Raw genomic sequence first — 20926 nt, 5'->3', positions numbered from 1 at the left:
ATTTTTTTACATAATTCTGTTGAAGCATGGTTGAAAAACAATGTCTGACTTTCATTGGTTAACATTTATAGAATTTTAATTTATTATTACTTTTGTCAGATTAAAGTTATTTCTGTGACCATTGTGACTTTTTCTTTCATTGACCAAAGGGTACCAACAATTTTGTCCACGTCTGTATACCTGAGTTAGTCTATTCAATGATTGTCAAAAGATCTGTAATTACCTTATAATAACAGCTTTCATTAATGTCCTCTGTCCCTTTCCACTGCTCTCTTAAAAGACCGTTGCTATGGCTCATCTGTCTCCGGCTAGGAAGACAGAGGGGCGGTCCTTCACACTGCATGCCTGCATTAGGCTTCAGAGTGAGGAGGCGTGTCTCTCAGTAATCCAATCTGATTGGCTGGCAGGAAGCTGCTGGCTACAGCAAGTTTGTATGTGACCTGAGGGAATGCAGTTTTGGCCTCAGAGAACTGGCAGAGGAGCCATCTTGAGAAGATCCTCATATTATATCATTCAAAACAGCCGTAACTAAGGGGAAAACTCAAGAAAAACTGTAAGTGAAGAAACTAAAGATTGCTTTATGCATAATGCTGCTGCAGCAGTAACATATGCTAACATTGACAGTTATCCTTTAATATGATGATGTATCCTCAGGATAGGTCATCAGTATCTGATCAGTGGGGGTCTGATACCAGGGACCTCCGCTGATCAGTTTGAAGAGACCACAGCTATCTGTGAGCACCATGGCCTCATTCTAGGCCAGTGACATCACGTTCATCGGTCACATGGCAGCTCAGTCACATTTAACTGAATGGGGCTGAGCTGCAATACCAAGCACAGCCACTATACAATGGACGGCGCTGTGCTTGGTGAACTGCGAGGAGGCAGCAACCTCTCCTCTCCCCTGGAGCGGCAGCGTAGTGTAATTACTCGCTCTATTCAAGTACTTGTATTACACTGCACTTCCAAAGTAATGGGCAGTGCAATAAAGAGGAAGCCTCGCTTGGAGAACCGCCTTCTCTTTAAACACCTGATCGGTGGGGGTGGTTGTTGTCGGACCCCCGCTGATCTGGTATCGATATATATAAATGACAGGACAACTCCTTTAAAGACTCCCAGGAGTGCATTGCAGTCAGCTTTAGTTAACCCATTTCTCCCCTGCATAGAAAACTGTCCCTCACACATCGCCCAGTGATTCCACTAATAAATGGCACTACAGTATATAATCCACCACCACAATATCCTTCTCCACTAGAGAGACATACAGCTATATATTTCTGAGAATTCCCTATGAGATCACTGGGAAAAGGAAGGGGACAGGGAAGCTACTGAGCATGTCAGTCCACTTCTGAATGTAGGAGAAGGTGGACCAAAAGAATAACCAGCAGGGGGCGCTGCCAGAGAAGAACATACCATATTTTTTAAGCTTGTATATTGAAACAATACTTCATTTGAGTATTACATTTCATGGGATAACCCCGTTTTTGTGTGTCCAAGATCATATGATGGCGTCCACCAGTTGATGCAGCAGGAAATAACATCAATGTGGATGAAACATCACTAAGGCCCTACAAACTTCTGCCTTTACATTTTAAAAAAAGGACCAAAAAGCTAAAACAGAAGTTTCACTTGAGGAACATAAATGTAGAGTGTGACATATGGTGGCAGTATACCTCAATCAGAGGTCTGGAAACCAGGGTGGTAGCTGATATATATCGCTTACTTGTAAGAGATCAACATGACTTTCCCATACAAAGTGCCACACAGAAGAACTAACCATGTGGAAGAGGAAGACGATGAGCATCACAAAGAGCATCTAAAGCAACAATATCACTTTAGTAAGACATATTTATGTTGATAATCTTCAATGTAAGTCTCCTTCTCTCTGCATCCTTGAGCTTGAAGACCCGCAATAGATATAACTGCAAGACTGATTTCAACCTAGAACCAGAATACGACGTGCCAATATACGGGATTATCAGTCAGAGACACCCCTGATGAAGCCAGGAGAGCTGGCGTACATGTGGGACAGTCTTCACCATCCCCCTTTCCGGGGCCGCAAGGGTTTTATATGAAATTTTGCATTATTCTTGCTTTGTATATCATTTATTCATGCATTCCTTTTCATTGCATTGGTATTTATTTGTGCTTTTGTTCACCCGGTGTATGCCGGCTTTTGCCTTTCTAACTCAGTATGGGGGATAGCTTGTGGTACTTATCATGGCTACCCACCTGTGTGCTTTTAAATGTTTTTATGGGACGATTTTTTGCACGGTATGGGATTATGATTTAATAAAGATTTTGTTTTTGACGTATTTAAGTTGTGCTATTTGCTTGTATCTATGCAAGTTTCTCTCTTTATATTGACCTCTATGCATAAAACCACACACACTGCCCATTGCAGCCGACCCGGGCGCTGGCCTTTATATCCCAATCTCCTCTTGGTAATTGGCGGGTGTATATACCATACCTGCATTTCTGTCTTGCAGTGCAGAGTATATTACACTCCAACCTACTAAGCCATCCTATATTACCCCACAAGCACCAAATCCATTTTCCAGTATTAAATGCGCGGCGTTGGGGCGTCTAGATTACGGTATCGCACACAAGGGGTGGCTTGTAGCGTTACACAAGGAGCAGTGTGTCTTTATTACAGTAATACGCACAGGGCGCTTGCCTGTCCTTGATTTCGAGCTGCTGAAGTAAATCTAATTTCCCCTGTGCCGCACTGGGATATTTACACTGTCCCTGTGTCACTGCCTACATTACATCCAGCCACATCCACACATCCCCCCTCCTCCCCGTCCCTGTGACTGCCACCGTTCCACAACTCTGTGCTGCAAATGACCGCCATGACAATGGGAAGGCGTCGGATCCAAAGAGCGCATTGTTTAACTCGCTTAACCCCTTCCTTCTGAGCTCCGTGTAAGAGCCCTAGAATTGATTTGACTACACATAATTAGGCGTTGAATGGCACAAAGATCAGTTCTGTGCCTCGGTGACATTGGATGCAAGGGACTTTTTGCCGTTCCCGGTGGTAAGAAGGGCGCAAAGTGTGCAGATCTGCGCACACCCCGCACCGCAGGATTGGCCGTGTCGACAGCTAACGATAAATTCCTCCTTTCAGTTTTAATCAGGCTTCCCCTTGTAAGGAGGCAGCAGACAGTGACGCCAATCTCTCTGCCTTCCAACCGTGCCTCACCTCAGTCCTCCACCGGGGACAGTGTGTCAGGATTGTTCAGCTGCTGCAGTGAGTGCCGCCCGGGCACCTGATCTAAAGATCCAAGGTGTGGAGGGCACCGGGGTGACAGTGATATATTGCAGCTGGTACCAGGGAGGAGTAGCACCTAAAGAATGCACTGCCACGTACGGTGCCAGGTTACTAGGGCCTTAACCCTTTCAAAGATCAAAGGCTGCCCACATAAAATAAAAATAGCACCAAGCAACAGTAATTGCCCATTTACAACTATAAATTAGCGCCCGTTTAAATGGAACACATTGTTTTGTATGGGGATGAATGATCGTTACTGCGATTGTTCATCCCCAATACTGTTTCCTTACAAACAATGATTTTTATACCTTATAACAGATGTGATCAATGTTATCTCTGGACGTGTTTACAGGGGTCAATGATTGGGAGGGTTTGTACCTTCATACAAATGGCCGATCATCGAGGAACTTCAGTGCTCGGTAATGCACCTGACCTTCAGACGCTGAGCTAATGTTGAGAACAAGGCAAACAATTCAGGTGAGGCATAAGGTTTATTTTACCTGAGACCCACTGATAGGATGACCACTGGTGACCAGGAAGCCTACAATGATGATGCGATAGGTAGGTAAGATGTGTTGGACCCTGATCAGAGGTCTCTTCCTTGGGCTGAAGCTGAGGGTCATGTTGTGGGAAAATGTGGATATTGAAAGGATAGCATCAAGGTGACCTTAGGAATTATATACGACTGTACAGAATTTAATGTTCCCCTAGGTTTGCCTGCAGATCTATCATATTCCACCGCCTACTATACAGAAATCAAAAATCCAAATTCACTTTCACTTCTGACCCTCCGAGCAGCATATCTACTACAGTGCTCGCCTTATTATTCCCAGGGTTTACCAATATACCAGCAGCAAAAGATAGGCAGCTCCATATGTGTAGGCCCTCGTCCTGGGACTGTACAAGGTCATAGACCTTAAAGGGGTTTTCTAGTAATTTTATATTGATGGCCTGTCCTCAGGAAACTGCACCAATATTTGCTTGGTGGGGGCCTGACAGCCCACCGTTCAGCTCTTCAGGAATAGCTCTGATACTGATTGTCTATCCTGAAGAAAGACGATCAATATAAAAATACTAGAAAACTCCTTGAAGTGCGCATATTTGAAAGGGGGGGGGGTCATTAATATACATTTATGACACATTTCTAAGACAGGCCGTGTGATCACTGCGGGGTCTGACCTAATTGATCAGCAGAATAAAGGGACCAAAGCACATAAAAAAATAAATCCTTAAAGGGGTTGTCCTATTACAACATATCCCCTATCCACAGTATAGGTGATAAGTGTCTGATCGAACAGGGGGCCCCCCTGATCACGAGAACAGGTGACTGCGTCCTCCCTTCATTTTAAAGGAGCAGTGGTCATGCATGTGCAATGTTGCTCCATCCAGAACCATGGTGCACCGGACATAGCTAAGCAGTCCCATCACGTTGAATGGAGCGGCGGACAGTCATGTGTGTGTGCCACTCATTTTAAAAGGGGAAGACAGCCCCCCCCCCCGATCTTTTTGATCAGGGGGTCCAACCCTGGGGATAGGTGATAAGTTGCTCTAATGAGACAACCCCTTTAAAGCTGGAATCTGCTTTTGCGAAGGGCTGGTTCTAAGGACAGTGCTTCTGGCCCTGTTAATATTGTCATGGGGGGGGGGGGGGGCCCTATGTAGATCAAAATTACAACCCCTATATTCTCATCCTCCCCTATTGTAACCTTCTCGAAAAAACTCAAAATCTTCATTCAACTCCGTCTATCTCCCTCTGTTCTACCACTGATGGGTTTTCACGTGAAGTCCATAAAACCATTCACTTGTGTACATCTCAATGATGGCAATGATTACTCCCCAACTGTGAAGCGCTATGGAAGAAGTTGCTGCATTTGCAGTAAACGGGAGGATCCTCATTTGGTTTATAGATTGCTTCTAAGTCCTCTTGTAAGATAAATAAATAGCCAGATATCTTACGTTCATAACCCAGTGTTACTCGAGGAGCCCTGGCTTATAGGTAGGGGCTCATTAACACCTTATGGTATGATGTGGTCCAGCATCATGCATTCTTTTTACGTCAACCTGAAGATACCATTTCCGCACAGAGCTGACACTCTAGAACCTATTTTAGTTTTTTTTTTTATAAACCATAGCACACTTTGTCTCTGTCTTTTTTCTGGGCTATCCTTTCCCCCTATTGACTTCAAAGGAGGAAGAACCTACCAGGGTAAAGCGGTACCTGAACACCATCCACTGTAATATTTGATTGACCGAGACCTTTGTTGGACTCTTTACATTAGATTGACAAACTGTAAGCATCCCAGGAAGGAAAGCGACGCCACCCTTGATTATTTACATTGATTAAGAGGTAATTAAAGAGGTTATCCCATGATTTGTGTAAAAAAAAAAAATTGAATCAGACATCTTATAGCACATGACAATTTCTTTCTAACGAAGCTAGAACCAGCCCTGTACCTCACATGGATCCAGAGATCTCCCCACAATTGCTCTCCTAGATTTATATCAAGCTGACAGCTCTGGGGGTGTGCTCTCCTGCAGCTGAAGGATGGAACTGAGCAGGTGTGTCCACCTCACTGAGGTGGACAGAGAAATTAGAAAAAGAGCAGGTGGCGCTATGCAGATTTCATTGAATAACTCCCCAATTTGTCCTCATTTTGGAAAGGTGCCATGAATGGAGAAAATTCCCAAGTTTTGCCGCACATAAGCTGTGCGCCGAGACTTGTGACACCTTTATGACACTTTAGGTGTGATAAATGCCCCCCTAAATGTGTACCGAATGAAGTCACCGATTTTGGTGGGACTGGCTGACCGGCGAATGTGTAAGGGACCTCCCAACTCCTCCTACCCAAACTCGGATGAGCAGCTGCTCACTCCTTTTGTTCTCAGGCAGATAAGCCACCTCCAAAAGTGGCAGTGGTTTTCACCCCTCCTCTTATCAAAACACATGCATTCAATTGGGAAAGATAACTGCCGGCCAAGCAAATGTCTGGCCAAAAGCTATTCAAAATGTATGGCCAATTTAAGACTGGGCCCCCATTTATTATACAATATATCACAGATTTATAGAGATCAGAAAGATCATTTGCTCTGCCCTGTCATTTATTTTAGTTTTTTATATATATTTTTTTCTAATTGATGTTGTGTTTTGGATTATTTATAGCCGATCTGAAACTAAGCAAACATCCACAATCTGATTAGTTATTATCACCAATATCAAGTTATGTAACAAAAAAACATAAAAATGACTCCGAAAAAGTCTGAAAATCAGCACAAACCTCTCCAGGAATGTTTTGTTTATCCTGTCCCATTTTCCCATTTTTGGTTAGATATCTCAAGCCTTCCAAATGCTAGTGTGAACTGCGCCTCAATATGATTAGGAACATAAATTAAAAATATCCGTTATGAAAAATCATATAGCGCCAGCAGCTGTATAATAAGCTCTGCCGCATACTGTGTGGTTATTACTGCTAGCAAGAGGCGCTGAGAATAGAAAGATCCAAGAAAGGAATAACAAAATGATTCAATATCACCGGGAACCCATGATGCCAAGCGTCGCTCACCGGGTGCCCACCAACGTGCAGAAACATTTACCTAACGCTTCCTTATGGATACCAGCAACTAAAATCAAGCTAAAGCGAGATATCGGCACATACAGGTGGCTCCGGTCAATGAGCCCTCTATTAGCAGAGCAGAAGCCTTAGCTTCCTGAACTAGGACTTTCCGGCAAAACCTAGTACGGCTTTGAAGCTTCTCAAAACTACCATAACAAAGAACCAGGTGTCTGGTCTGACGGATGCGAAGTAAGAGTACCGACTCCAGCTTCGGAATAAAAATCTTAAATATAATTTAGTATTTATATTGAATCATTGGTTTATTAGATGCACAGTTTGTTTTATATGTGCTTTCATTACAGCTTAGGAAATTTTAATCTTCTAAATATATGTTCTGCTCTATAAACCCAGGCTAGGTTCACATCTGCGTCCGGCAGACTACCAGAATTACCGTATCCGGCATAGCAGGACTTCACTGTGGCCCGCCGGATTTCAATTTGGCGGGTGTCCAGCAAAGTGTCCAATAAGATGCTGCATATGGCGGTATTTTTCCAGCAGTCATGCCAGAACCCCGACGGATCCTATTACAGTGGGATGGGCCCTGGTGGTGTGGATATGGTAATTTAGTCAGTCTGCTCCTCTCCCGGAACAGACCACTCGATTTACCAAAACCTATCCTAAGGCCCCTACTTGTCAAAAACAGTCCTAAATAGAAGAGCCGTGCATTTAGAAGAGGAGTTTCAGAACAAAAACCTAAATTATACAGCCCCTCGAAGGGCCACATATCTAAGTACACAGGAAAGGTTTTTTGTATTCTGAATTTGTTTCATCTTCACTTTATCAATCTGTAAGTCGGCAAATATACCAAAAATGTATATGGATTTGAAAAAATAATTCTGATATTAAAAAGTAAAAAAAAACAAAAAAACAGCAGCTTGTTCTTAAATTGCCGCCTCGGTAGCAATTTTTGGAGAACTGTAGGGGTCCTGCACATGTAGGGTTAAGAGCTCTGGTTCTACGGTTTCTGACAGGAGATTCATAGGGCAGTGTCAGCTCCAACTTTAACAGGCTCAGAACGCGAGAGAGAGAGGAGCTACCCGGCAATTATATCTGCGATGGCAGATTGTAACACAGAGGGTGGTGCGAGGAAGGATTCCTGGGAAGGCATGGGGAGTCGGCAGGGGTGCGATGTGACTGGCGCACGACTGGGGGGGAAAAAGCAGCCAGGGGGTCTGAAGGTTTAAGAACTGTATAATTACAACGCCGTCCTCGGCAAGCTAGAAATGTTCCTTTTGTTACTGGATCTTTGCTGCAGGTTCTCTGATGTCAAGTAGCACAAAAGGGAGGACAAATCATTTCCACGGCACCAATGTGGCATGCATCACCCCGACACTGAAAGGATGTCAACCTGTAAGGACCAAGAGCGGCACGTTCAGGTCCCAAAAGTTATTTTATGTTGATACAGAATAGGAGAGGCGATACTTCATCAATCAAGCTCTTGTTTTCCTCACTTGACAGCGGTCTACCTTTACATCGAGATCTTCCCCCTACTAAACCCTACCTCTCACTGACTCCAGATCACATACGACAGGTGAAAGCTCTTAGACCTGTGTGTAGAAAACAGGTCAGCCAATGCCTTATTCTTACAATTATCACCACCTTTATACCCACCCACAGCACCCCCACCATCCCTCCCAGCAGAGCTTGCAAGACCCTTCGTCCTGGGAGGTCATTGTGGTTTGAGTGGTAGCAGACGCATTAAATGCTTTTAAAGCTGCTGCTGTCATATCTAGCTAATGTTTTCCGACTCATTTAATGTTTTCCGGCTGATGGGTGTGTGACAAGAGTTGGCTGGCAGGTACGCATAGATAATTTGCCTTTGGTTTAACCCTTGGTGCGAATACTTGATGGCTAATTAAGTGCGTGGATACCGCGGAGGGCAGCGTAAAGAGTGTTTAATGCCGAAAAAACAAAACCTTTGCAAAGCTTTTGTTTAATGCGGCTGAAAAGAAAACTAACGTTCAGGCAATGATAAAAGCATCTCATGAAATGCAGAATTTTTGTTAAATCACATAACATATATATAATATACACAAACAGTTCAGACTGCTTCCAGTATAGACGTTCTGTGTAAGCGTCATCGCCGTGCCTTGAGACACAGAAATGCCACCGTCTTAATGACGGAGAGAAGCAATAAACATTGCTAACGCATTTTAAATGTTACATAATCGGCGAACAAATTATTCACTAAGCGGATAATGAAGTAAAATAAGTTCTAAAGCAAATCACTGTTATGTCTATGTAAATATAAGTTATTAGTAGTGGGGGGGCGGCAGAGAAAACTCTTTACTGAGCAAGTAAATGAGCTGATCCCGGTTGAGCGCAAACAGAGATGGAACAAGAGATTAAGAGCAAAGCTAATTCGAGGCAGGAGCAGAAAACACTGGTAAAGGCAGTTGGGCCGACGGGCACGACTGTCCAGGCAGAAACGCTGAAATTATTCAAGAAGCAATTAGGTGGCATCGTGGTGAGGAAGAGAATACTTAAAGCGAATGAACCCTGATGCTCCGATGGGTGTGAAGTCAATTTAGAACCATTTCAGAGATAGTCTTTGCCTCCCTCCCAGGGCTAAGTGCTGCTGAACTCATGGAGTGTATGGAGATCAGGCATGTTCCTTTCAGCGAACTCTTCCCTCGAAACTGGAGGCACAATGCCATGGGAGGCAGAGAGCGGAACGTGGTATTGGCTGTCCTGCCACGCTGCGCCGGAGGGGTGGGAGAATAGCACTCCGACATTTAACATGACTACAGTCATCACTGGCTTTCCAATTATGTTTTTATTTGTAACCCAACGACCCTATGTCATTTATAGAGGACGAGGGTACGGCATGCCAGGCGCGATATAATACAGAGAGGGCATGATGGCACGTCTAAGAATCAAAAGAAAAACAAAGTATGGAGGAATAGTGACCTATGCAAAGCCATAACCACATAGATGTGCCATCTTTCATCTTCCATCCATAATGGACAGAGGAACAGATGATGTTCTACCAATAACCCGCTGGTCTCTATGGGGTAATGAGGAAAGGTCCCCTCAGAAAAGAAAGGAAAATGTTGAATAAGTCCAATCAAGACAATCTCTCCTGAAAGAACCACCATAACCATAACCGTGGAGTAACTTCTAAATACCCAAGTGATAAGCACAAGGCGAGCCATGTCTTGGCAATATTAATTATTGAGGGACAACAGCCTCCACTCACCATACAGAATCCATCTGCTTTGTAAAGAAAGATATTCAACCCTCTAAAGTAAGGCTTGGTCCCCTCAAATACTTGATAACCTTCATTTTAGTAGTTTAGTAATCTGTACTTTACCATCGTTCTGCCATAGCTGCAAGGAAAATCGAACCTCCATACACTGACTTCTAGGTGAGCCTGAGATAGACTTGCAGCCAATCTGAAGAGGTAGAGCTTCAGGAGGCGAGAGACTGCAGCAGTCTGAACTAGTGATGAGACAGGAGGTGTCTTAGACTATCTTACATTTTCTGTAGGCACTGTAGCTTCACTGAAGATATAAAGACTTTTATACTGATGACCTATCCTCTGGATAGGTCACTAGAATCTGATTGGTGAGGCCCGACACCCAGAAGGCACCCACGCTCGCAGTAGTGCCACGGCCTTCTCTCAGCTCACCCAGCACAGTGCCTTACATTGTATAGTGGCTCTGATTCGTATCGCAGCTCAGACCCATTCACTTCTATGGAGCTGATCTGCACCTAGGCCATGTGACGGCTAGTGGTGAAACTACGACTCCCAGCATGCTCTATTCATTTCTATGGAGTTCTGAGAACAGCCAAGCAAGTGTACATCTTGGGAGTTGTAGTTTTACCACAGCTGGGATGCTGGAGGTTAGCCATCACAGGCCTAGGCCATGTGACCAATGAACGTGACATCACATGGACTAGGCCAATGACGGTAAATCTTTTAGAGACCGAGTGCCCAAACTACAACTCAAAACCCAACATATTTATCGCAACGTGCCAAGACGGCAATGTCACCTAAATACTACAGCCCAATATAGTATATCTTCAATGTACTTTATCATTTAGCTATAATAGCCTGCATTCAATGCATTGCCTGTAGTGTTCATAGTGCGCCCTGCACTGATGAATGGCAGGAGAAGTCTACGGCACAATGGTACACCATTATTCCAGGGTGCGGGTGCCCACAGAGAGGGCTCCGAGTGCGGCCTCTGGCCACCACTGGACTAGGCAAAGCTGTGAGAAGGCGGCGGCACTACAGCAAGCTCCTGTGCCTTCTCAAACAGCTGATCGGCAGGTGTTGGACCCCCACCGATCAGATACTGATGACCTATCCAGGGGGTAGATCATCAATATAAAAGTCTCGGAAAATCTCTTTAATGGGTCTGCACTAAAAGTGAGACGAGCAGCAAGATCTGATAATAAAAAGCAGGTAATCGTCCCCTGAGTTAAGGGTGTATTAGACACCGATGCTGCTAGCGATTTTTGTGAGGGAAGCGTTCCCTTCCGGCAATCGGCAGGTGGCTAGCAGAGGACACCGCTACTATTATATGCTATGCTATTAGACAGCGTGATCTGTCACCGGCAAATCCAGATCTTTCAGCATGCTGAAAGATCTGGACTGTCCGATGATCGAGCATCATTTGTTTGTTCATCTGGCATTTGGAGGCGGTATAAGACTGCCAGATGATCGCCAACAAGCGTTCATAGGCAGAAAATCTGGTAGTCTATGAGTTCTGGCTCCAGACTGGGCAGGAAAGCTGTGCTCAACACAAATTAAAAATCCCTATCAGGAATTCAAGAAAAAGTACAGCAAATACAAAAAAACAAATTCCTATATTAAAAGTCAAATCAAACATACTAAACGTAAAAAATAAAAAAAATAAACTGGAATTTAGCATTCACAATGCTGCTACTTTCTCCTACCCGCTTGGTCTTGTTTGGCTGTGTGTACTAGTAACAGATATCCCAAGTTACCAGCCAGGTCACCTTGCACAAGTGATGCTACTAACCCTGGGACGTCGTATTAAAGTATGGACGGGAGCCAGACATATATTAAGATAGGAGAGCTGTCACCTGGGAAGATGTAACACGGCGCAGACATCATGATCCATCTACTGTATCCTGTGATGTTCGGACGGAGTCGGAAATTGACAGCTGGCTGCGAATAGGTTTCTTTTCATGTGCGTGCTTTGTCTTTACTAAACTTCTTCCCAAGTTTTTTTATTTTTAGCTTTTTATGCGTTTGTGGAACCGAATGAAATGTATAGAATTGTGGATTATATATTTAAGAGAACGGTGCAATTTTTCATTGCGCGGTGTAAAAATAACTCTGCTATTAATGCAAGGCCCTTTTATTTAATCACGAGCTAATTTACTCCTGACAGAAAGTAAATTCCCACTATTTTCTGCAAGGCTTTATGAAATTGCCATCATTTTTAATTAATTCTTAATTAAAATATATTACACCACAGCTTCTACCCATCTCTCTTGATATTCTAACATAATCAATTCAAGAGCATTTACATATCATTAATTAAAAGCATTCCTCTCTCATCCTTAAAATCATAATGAGCCTCTATTTCTCATTAGCAGCCTTTAAGGGATAAAATAACAATACGGCAAAAAAGGCGACTCGCATTTTCACTGAAAAAGAGTGAGATTACTAGAAAAGCTTCGGTTATAGGTGCGAAGCCTACTTCTCTGAAGTTACAACTCTTATGCATCAAGGTTTTGTAAAACGGAGCATCAGCTGAGTGATACCAAGAGTATGATCATTTCTTCTTCACATCTCACACGGTATTAGGAAGCATTTCCCCCTAGAGTCAAACAACCACCGGTGAAGGCAAGTCCTTGAGCTCTCCCTTTAATTTACATTCTTAAAGGGGATCTGTCAACTCCGAAAAACGCCCCAAACTAGAGTAAGCGGTGTATAGTATAAGTGGTGCTGAGTCCGGTCATGTCACTTTTATCTTCATACTCTCTTGCGTTCCGATGCTGTGCTCCACCATGCTCACCTCATAATGGAGAGGACTCTGGTTTGATGGAGCACAGCATCGGAATGCAAGTGAGTATGAAGATAAAAATTGCATAACCAGACTCAGCACCACCCACACTAGGCACCGCTTACTCTAGTTTGGGGGATGTTTTGGAGTTGACAGATTCTCTTTAAATTGTATGCATTTCCTAGCTGATTGTGGTTCTGGGACGGCTGCTTGACAAGTATCTGCCATTAAAGCAACTATATGGGTATTCAGACAGGTTTTCTAGAATTTGAATGGTAGATTTTTAAGTTACAGTAATATGAGAGAGGAAAATTACTACTTAGCCAGGCAGATAAGGATCGCCTCCCCATTCGCATTGAAGACTCTGTTTCAAACTCCGAAACAGGCTCCATAGTTAATGATGGGATAAATAGTGCTTCATGCAGCACTACAGTTCATATCAAAACAATGAACACCATGACTAAACCTAATGGATACCATTGTAAGGCAATGTTGTCCATAAGACACCACTGTAAGCCAATGTGGTCCATTAGACGCCAATGTGGTCCATCAGACACCACTGTAAGCCAATGTGGTCCATCAGACCCCACTGTAAGCCAATGTGGTCCATCAGACACCACTGTAAGCCAATGTGGTCCATCAGACGCCAATGTGGTCCATCAGACACCACTGTAAGCCAATGTGGTCCATCAGACACCACTGTAAGCCAATGTGGTCCATCAGACGCCAATGTGGTCCATCAGACACCACTGTAAGCCAATGTGGTCCATCAGACACCACTGTAAGCCAATGTGGTCCATCAGACACCACTGTAAGCCAATGTGGTCCATCAGACCCCACTGTAAGCCAATGTGGTCCATCAGACACCACTGTAAGTCAATGTGGTCCATCAGACACCACTGTAAGCCAATGTGGTCCATCAGACCCCACTGTAAGCCAATGTGGTCCATCAGACACCACTGTAAGTCAATGTGGTCCATCAGACACATGATAGAGAACAATGTTCTTCACAGAGCTGTCTCTCCTCACATGACAAATTGTTTCTTTAAAAAAAGATTGAAAGGTTGTCATAGCTCCACCTCTGTCAATACCATTAATAATAAATAAAAAAAATAGCCATAACATTTTATTATTAAATAAGGTTTAAAAAAATAATCCTACCACAAATGTTTCTCTAAATTTAACTACTAAAGGAATCCATTACATGGGGTTTCTGGGGACCTTACTATTGATGACCTATCTTTAGGAAGGTACAAAAATATCAGATCAGCGATGATCACGTTGACTCATCGCATCCCTGCCGATTAGCTGATAAAAGCTGCTGTGGTCGGACGCAGGCACTCAAACTACACAGTACAGTACAATGTGTAGTAACTGTACCTGGTTACTGCAGCGCTGCTCCCACTCACTTGAGCTGTCCAGTTCTGGTTCCAGGGCTGCAGTTAGTGAAAACAGCTGATTGTGGGGGTGCTACCTAGGCCATGTGACATCACATTCATTGGTCATATGGTCTGGGTGCAGCTCAGTCCCATTCAAGTGAATGTGCCTAAGCTGCAACACCAAGCACAGCACCTCCGCGGCCTCCTCTAACAGCCAATGAGCAGGGGTGCTGGGAGATCCTGAAGATAGGCCACCAGTATGAAACTCCTTGAGAACCCCTTACTGGATGCCTAGTTCTAAGGATAGGTCATCAATATCCTGGAAGGCAGGGGCTATAGGATGACAGGTGCTACCCTAAACCTACAGTACTGGATGACAGTTATCATGACTACGAAGGAACGTTACCTGAACCTACCGCACCACATTGCATCACATGAGATGAACAGGCTGACCTAAAATATTGTCTAAGAGTCTACAATATGTGAAGTCGTAGATCAGCGGTCCCCAACCTATGACTCTCCAACTGTTTCAGAACGACAACTCCCACCATTAATTTAATTACTTTCCCGCTATAGAGGACAGTCAGCAGTGTAGGAAATCCTTTTTTATTGTCGTCTGCTATCCTATCTTGCACTAAGGCTGCAATATATGCAAATTGCTATGTGACTCCACTCACTTCATGCATAATGTCTCAGGGGGCCAGAAGCAAAATATTGTTTTATAGAGCCATCGAGGAAAATCGGAATTATGCATAACGCCCTGACATGCAGATTACATGCACTGGGTTTTTTTTCTCCCTCTTTCTTCACAATGAAAGCATAGCTCTTCTACAATCACTCTCCCCCATTTACAATCTGCGTTGAGATGATTGAAGCAAAATATGCATACAAGAAGATGATCTAGTGAGAGTCAAATTTCTATGCATCATTCCGAGCTCCCTGCTGCCACCGGCGAGATGAAATATGCAGTATTTATGATGGTAGGATGGTGAGAATCTGGGGGAGATTGTGTAGCATTCCTAAACGATCTGTAATGGTTCTGAGTAGGTGCCAAACGGATTGTCTGTGCAAGGTAACCGCACGGAGATAACGATCCCTTTGAAGAGGCCGCACGCTTGACTCTGTGCTTTACGAAAAGTTACAGGTAGGAGTCACGTAAGTAACATAACTATCACAAATGCTTCCAGCCAAGTGGTTAAAGGGGTTATTTCATGATTAATGTAAAAAAAATAATATATATATATATATATATAGTACATGACAATGGGAGTCATTTATTAAGACCAACATTTTAGACGCCGGTCTTAATATCCCCTACAGCAACCAGCCTCTACATAACTTCGGAGTATCCACCGCCGCTTCTAAATGTAGGACCGCTTTCTAGCTGTCTTACATTTAGACTATTTTCTAAGCCTAAATCAGGCGTAGAAAATGGTAAATGAGACTCTTCTGCGCCCACTTTTATAGACCTGACGTGAACGGGGGAAAAAGTCGCAGAGGTCCTTTGTGCTACAATCTGTACCAGAAATACGCATAATATAGTCATATTTCTGGTTAGTAAATTACCCCCAAAATCTTTCTAACAAAGCTAGAACCAGCCCTGTACATCATATGGTTCCAGAGATCTCCTCATTCTTTGCTTCTATTGCCATGCAAGCAGGCAGCTCAGCAGGCATGCCCTATCTGCTGCAGCTCTTCCCCTATCACAGCTCAGCAGGCATGCCCTATCTGCTGCAGCTCTCTCCCTATCACAGCTCAGCAGGCATGCCCTATCTGCTGCAGCTCTCTCGCTATCACAGCTCAGCAGGCATGCCCTATCTGCTGCAGCTCTCCCCCTATCACAGCTCAGCAGGCATGCCCTATCTGCTGCAGCTCTCTCCCTATCACAGCTCAGCAGGCATGCCCTATCTGCTGCAGCTCTCTCCCTATCACAGCTCAGCAGGCATGCCCTATCTGCTGCAGCTCTCTCCCTATCACAGCTCAGCAGGCATGCCCTATCTGCTGCAGCTCTCTCCCTATCACAGCTCAGCAGGCATGCCCTATCTGCTGCAGCTCTCTCCCTATCACAGCTCAGCAGGCATGCCCTATCTGCTGCAGCTCTCTCCCTATCACAGCTCAGCAGGCATGCCCTATCTGCTGCAGCTCTCTCCCTATCACAGCTCAGCAGGCATGCCCTATCTGCTGCAGCTCTCTCCCATCACAGCTCAGCAGGCATGCCCTATCTGCTGCAGCTCTCTCCCATCACAGCTCAGCAGGCATGCCCTATCTGCTGCAGCTCTCTCCCCATCACAGCTCAGCAGGCATGCCCTATCTGCTGCAGCTCTCTCCCTATCACAGCTATGCAGGCATGCCCTATCTGCTGCAGCTCTCTCCCTATCACAGCTCAGCAGGCATGCCCTATCTGCTGCAGCTCTCTCCCTATCACAGCTCAGCAGGCATGCCCTATCTGCTGCAGCTCTCTCGCTATCACAGCTCAGCAGGCATGCCCTATCTGCTGCAGCTCTCTCCCTATCACAGCTCAGCAGGCATGCCCTATCTGCTGCAGCTCTCTCCCTATCACAGCTCAGCAGGCATGCCCTATCTGCTGCAGCTCTCTCCCTATCACAGCTCAGCAGGCATGCCCTATCTGCTGCAGCTCTCTCCCTATCACAGCTCAGCAGGCATGCCCTATCTGCTGCAGCTCTCTCCCTATCACAGCTCAGCAGGCATGCCCTATCTGCTGCAGCTCTCTCCCCATCACAGCTCAGCAGGCATGCCCTATCTGCTGCAGCTCTCTCCCTATCACAGCTCAGCAGGCATGCCCTATCTGCTGCAGCTCTCTCCCTATCACAGCTCAGCATGCATGCCCTATCTGCTGCAGCTCTCTCCCTATCACAGCTCAGCAGGCATGCCCTATCTGCTGCAGCTCTCTCCCCATCACAGCTCAGCAGGAATGCCCTATCTGCTGCAGCTCTCTCCCTATCACAGCTCAGCATGCATGCCCTATCTGCTGCAGCTCTCTCCCTATCACAGCTATGCAGGCATGCCCTATCTGCTGCAGCTCTCTCCCTATCACAGCTCAGCAGGCATGCCCTATCTGCTGTAGTTCTCTCCCTATCACAGCTCAGCAGGCATGCCCTATCTGCTGCAGCTCTCTCCCCATCACAGCTCAGCAGGCATGCCCTATCTGCTGCAGCTCTCTCCCTATCACAGCTCAGCAGGCATGCCCTATCTGCTGTAGTTCTCTCCCTATCACAGCTCAGCAGGCATGCCCTATCACAGCTCAGCAGGCATGCCCTATCACAGCTCAGCAGGCATGCCCTATCTGCAGCAGCTCTCTCCCTATCACATCTCAGCAGGCATGCCTTATCTGCTGCAGCTCTCTCCCTATCACAGCTCAGCATGCATGCCCTATCTGCTGCAGCTCTCTCCCTATCACAGCTCAGCAGGCATGCCCTATCTGCTGTAGTTCTCTCCCTATTAAAGCTCAGCAGGCATGCCCTATATGCTGTAGCTCTCTCCCTATTACAGTTCAGGAGACGTGCCCCCCTGCATCTCTCTCCCTGTCACTGCTACAGTTTCTAACAGTAGATCCGGCTGGTGGCAATTGAAGGATAGAACTGAGCATGTGCGTCCACCTCACTGAGGTGGACTGAGAAATTAGAAAAAGAGCAAACGGCAGGTGGCGCTATACAGATAGATTTCATTGAATAACTCAGTAGCTATAATACATTTTTAATTACAGATTCAAGTGCTACTGCAGAACATTTTTAGCGGCATACCCTACAAATGCTTGAGCTGTAGCCTAGCAATCAGATCTGCAGGCGGAGGGTGACTCTTCTTGCTTCTGTAGAGATCAGCATATTCCACAGATCAGTATATAGATAAAGTTTCTTTATTTTTTTTTACAGTACAGCTTAAGCTGGCCAAACAAATCGTTTCGCCCCGCGCCAGATTTTTTACTATTTTTTAGAAGCTTGGAAAGCTCTTCAATAGGTTTGGCCGCCAATGGCCAACGATGGGAAGGGACCTGGAGCCAGAATCAAAGGCCAGCATGCGCGTGAATAACAAGAGAATGGGGATATTTTCTACAGCTGTAACTGTAGCCACACACTCGTATCAGGCAAATCAGATTTACATCACTGTCTTGTGTATATATCAGGTGCTCCAGGAATACTTGTCAAGACAGCCTGTCTCAGCCCTTCACACGTCAGATAAAATCACAGCACTCTGTGTTTGGGTCTGTTGACAGCAATTTATTTTGATGTGTTGTCACAATATGAAATTTCTCCTATGCTCTGCACCATGTTGCTCGTTTCGGCTGCACTTTTTCAGCTGCCAGATGCTACAGGTTTAGGGAAGAAACGCAGACTTTTTAATGATTCAGTGAGGAGTTGGTGAAGTGGCACAGTTAAAAACATGCATCCCGGGAGACGCTGCGACATGGTGGCATCCCAAATCCTACATACTGCTGACTTAACATCATTACAAAGTGTTGACAAGCGGTGCCAATCCACGGCTCTGGAATAAGTTGTGTCCTTCATGCTGCTGACATGTCGTGTGTGGAAGTGAAAACAAAGACAACACTTTCTCTTCTCTCTTTGTCTCGTCCTCCTCTTCCCGAGTCGCTCTCCCCTGGCAGGAGGCTTCTTCAACTTGCTGCAAGTTCCAAGCCATTTATTTCCCGCTCCTCTGGTTGCTGCTCCCATTGTCGGAGATAATAAGGTGGCAGGAAACCTACTGTCGCTTCTGGTTTACGCCGGGCGATATTCTCAATATTTGCATTAATTACTCCACTGAACGATTGGCAATAATAGCTGCGCACGCGTCAATTATAGTTTGGTAAATGCGGCTTTATTGAATGTACCTTTAGATGCATCAAGATGGACAATAACCAAATGAATCTTCACAGGTATAAAGATCAAGCAGAACTACAGGTATCAGGCTGTTGGTTCCTGGTCCTCCTTCCCACACTTCGACCCCCTGAAGCCACCAGTTCCATACAGAATCGTGTAATGGCCAAGTCATGGACGATAACGTAATCCTGGTGATGTTCATTACAGGACCCTCCGGGGCACACCGTCACACTGGTTCATTATCTAACTCTCTGTTTGTACCACGTGCCAATGTGAAGGGGTTACGACGAGATGCGGTGGATTAGGTCACACATCTTTGGCTTTTTTTTTAATATAATGGCATGCATGTGAATATGTTTGGTAGAAAACCATACGTGTAGCAAGGAACAGTGACATAGACATGTGCTGAATTTTTTACTTTTTTGAATATAAGATGCAGCCTATACTGCAAATCCATATTTTCCTACAAGGTCCACAGCATAACCCAAGTCCTACACTTTGTGCAGTTTAAAGGGGTTGTCCGGGTTTAGAATTGAATCCGGACATACCCCCATTTTCACCCAGGCAGCCCCCCTGACATCAGCATCGGAGTGTTTCATGCTGCAATGCTCTCCCTTGTCCTGAGCTGTATGGTGCAGGGTAAGGGCTGTTTTGTTTACATTTTCCACTCTGCTAGGTGGAGGCTTCCTCCTAGCAGTGTTCCCAGTGATGTCACCGACTCTGATGGGCAGGCTTTAGCAATGCTCTAGCCATTTTACAGGCTAGGGCAGCGCTAAAGGCCGTCTATTAGTACCGGTGACGTCACCGGGCTCGCTGCTAGGAGGAAGCCTCCGCCTAGCTTTACTCAAGGAGAGTCCGGTACGTCACCGGATCTCCAGAAAAAGCCTTTGCCCTGTGCAATTCAGTGCAGGGCAAAGGAGAGCATCGAAGCATGAAATGGACAGTATAGGACATGTTCTATCTTTTTGCGAAAATGGACCTACAGATGCGCAAAGTACGAGGATGATCTGTGTGCTTTCCCCATCCGTAAGTCTTATCCGCAAAAGACAGAACATGTGCAAAATGCCGACCCACTGAAGATGTGAACAGACGTCATTTGTATTTTGTCATGACTTTACAAGATGGGAAGACCCATCTAATAAAAAAACAACATATTACATTATATACACCATACTACAACAGTGTAATCCCTCCAAATTGCTCTTCCCTTTGCACATTATGTGACCCCAGGCTGGCCTGTACTGTGCCACTGGTATGTGCCATGCGTATTGAACCATTATTGTAAAGGCCCAGCGTGATGTCTACGTGTTTTTAGTGCCAGATCAATGCAGATGTTCGTTTTCCTATACGATCGTTTAGCTGCAGACGAATCCGCATTACTGCACGGTGAACGCTGCCTGTATCGTTGTACGTTGAATGTAGATTTGCACCTGGGGAGCATTTTCAGATGAATGTTGATGAATTGATACCTGCACAGGCCTCCGTCTACGTGGGTTTAATGAGCTCTTATAGCAGAATTTATCTTTTGTGCAAATTCATAACCCTTCTGAAAGTATTGATATGCACTTAAAGTTTATATATCAACGATTGACACTGGGCGAACAAATGAACCATTTTCCTCGCTCAGCATGAAACGCATCTACGGCCAAGAGACATTATATTTATCAAGCCGGCCTTTATGAAACAGGATATGGAGTGATAAATGGCGCAGGTCCCCTATACCGGGATTATCAGTGCACTTTAAGACTGGTGAGCTCTGCTGAATTGGCTGTAAGTAAATGAGGCCGAGATGCAATACCAGACACGACCAAGAGTGGCACTGTTTCCGGAGACTCAATAAATAGAC

At 45.1% G+C, this 20926-nt stretch overlaps 1 protein-coding gene across 2 annotated transcripts in view; it reads right to left on the bottom strand.

Annotated features, from left to right (window-relative positions):
* Positions 1–20926, bottom strand: part of PBX3 (PBX homeobox 3) — a 213464-nt gene that overhangs the window by 116288 nt on the left and 76250 nt on the right. The gene's annotated exons all lie outside the window — the stretch shown is intronic.

The sequence above is a fragment of the Bufo gargarizans genome, chromosome 9 (genome assembly GCF_014858855.1).
Source record: "Bufo gargarizans isolate SCDJY-AF-19 chromosome 9, ASM1485885v1, whole genome shotgun sequence".
Classification (NCBI taxonomy): Eukaryota; Metazoa; Chordata; class Amphibia; order Anura; family Bufonidae; genus Bufo; species Bufo gargarizans.
The sequence above is the reverse complement of the archived record's forward strand: the minus strand, read 5'-3'. Positions and strand labels throughout refer to the sequence as shown.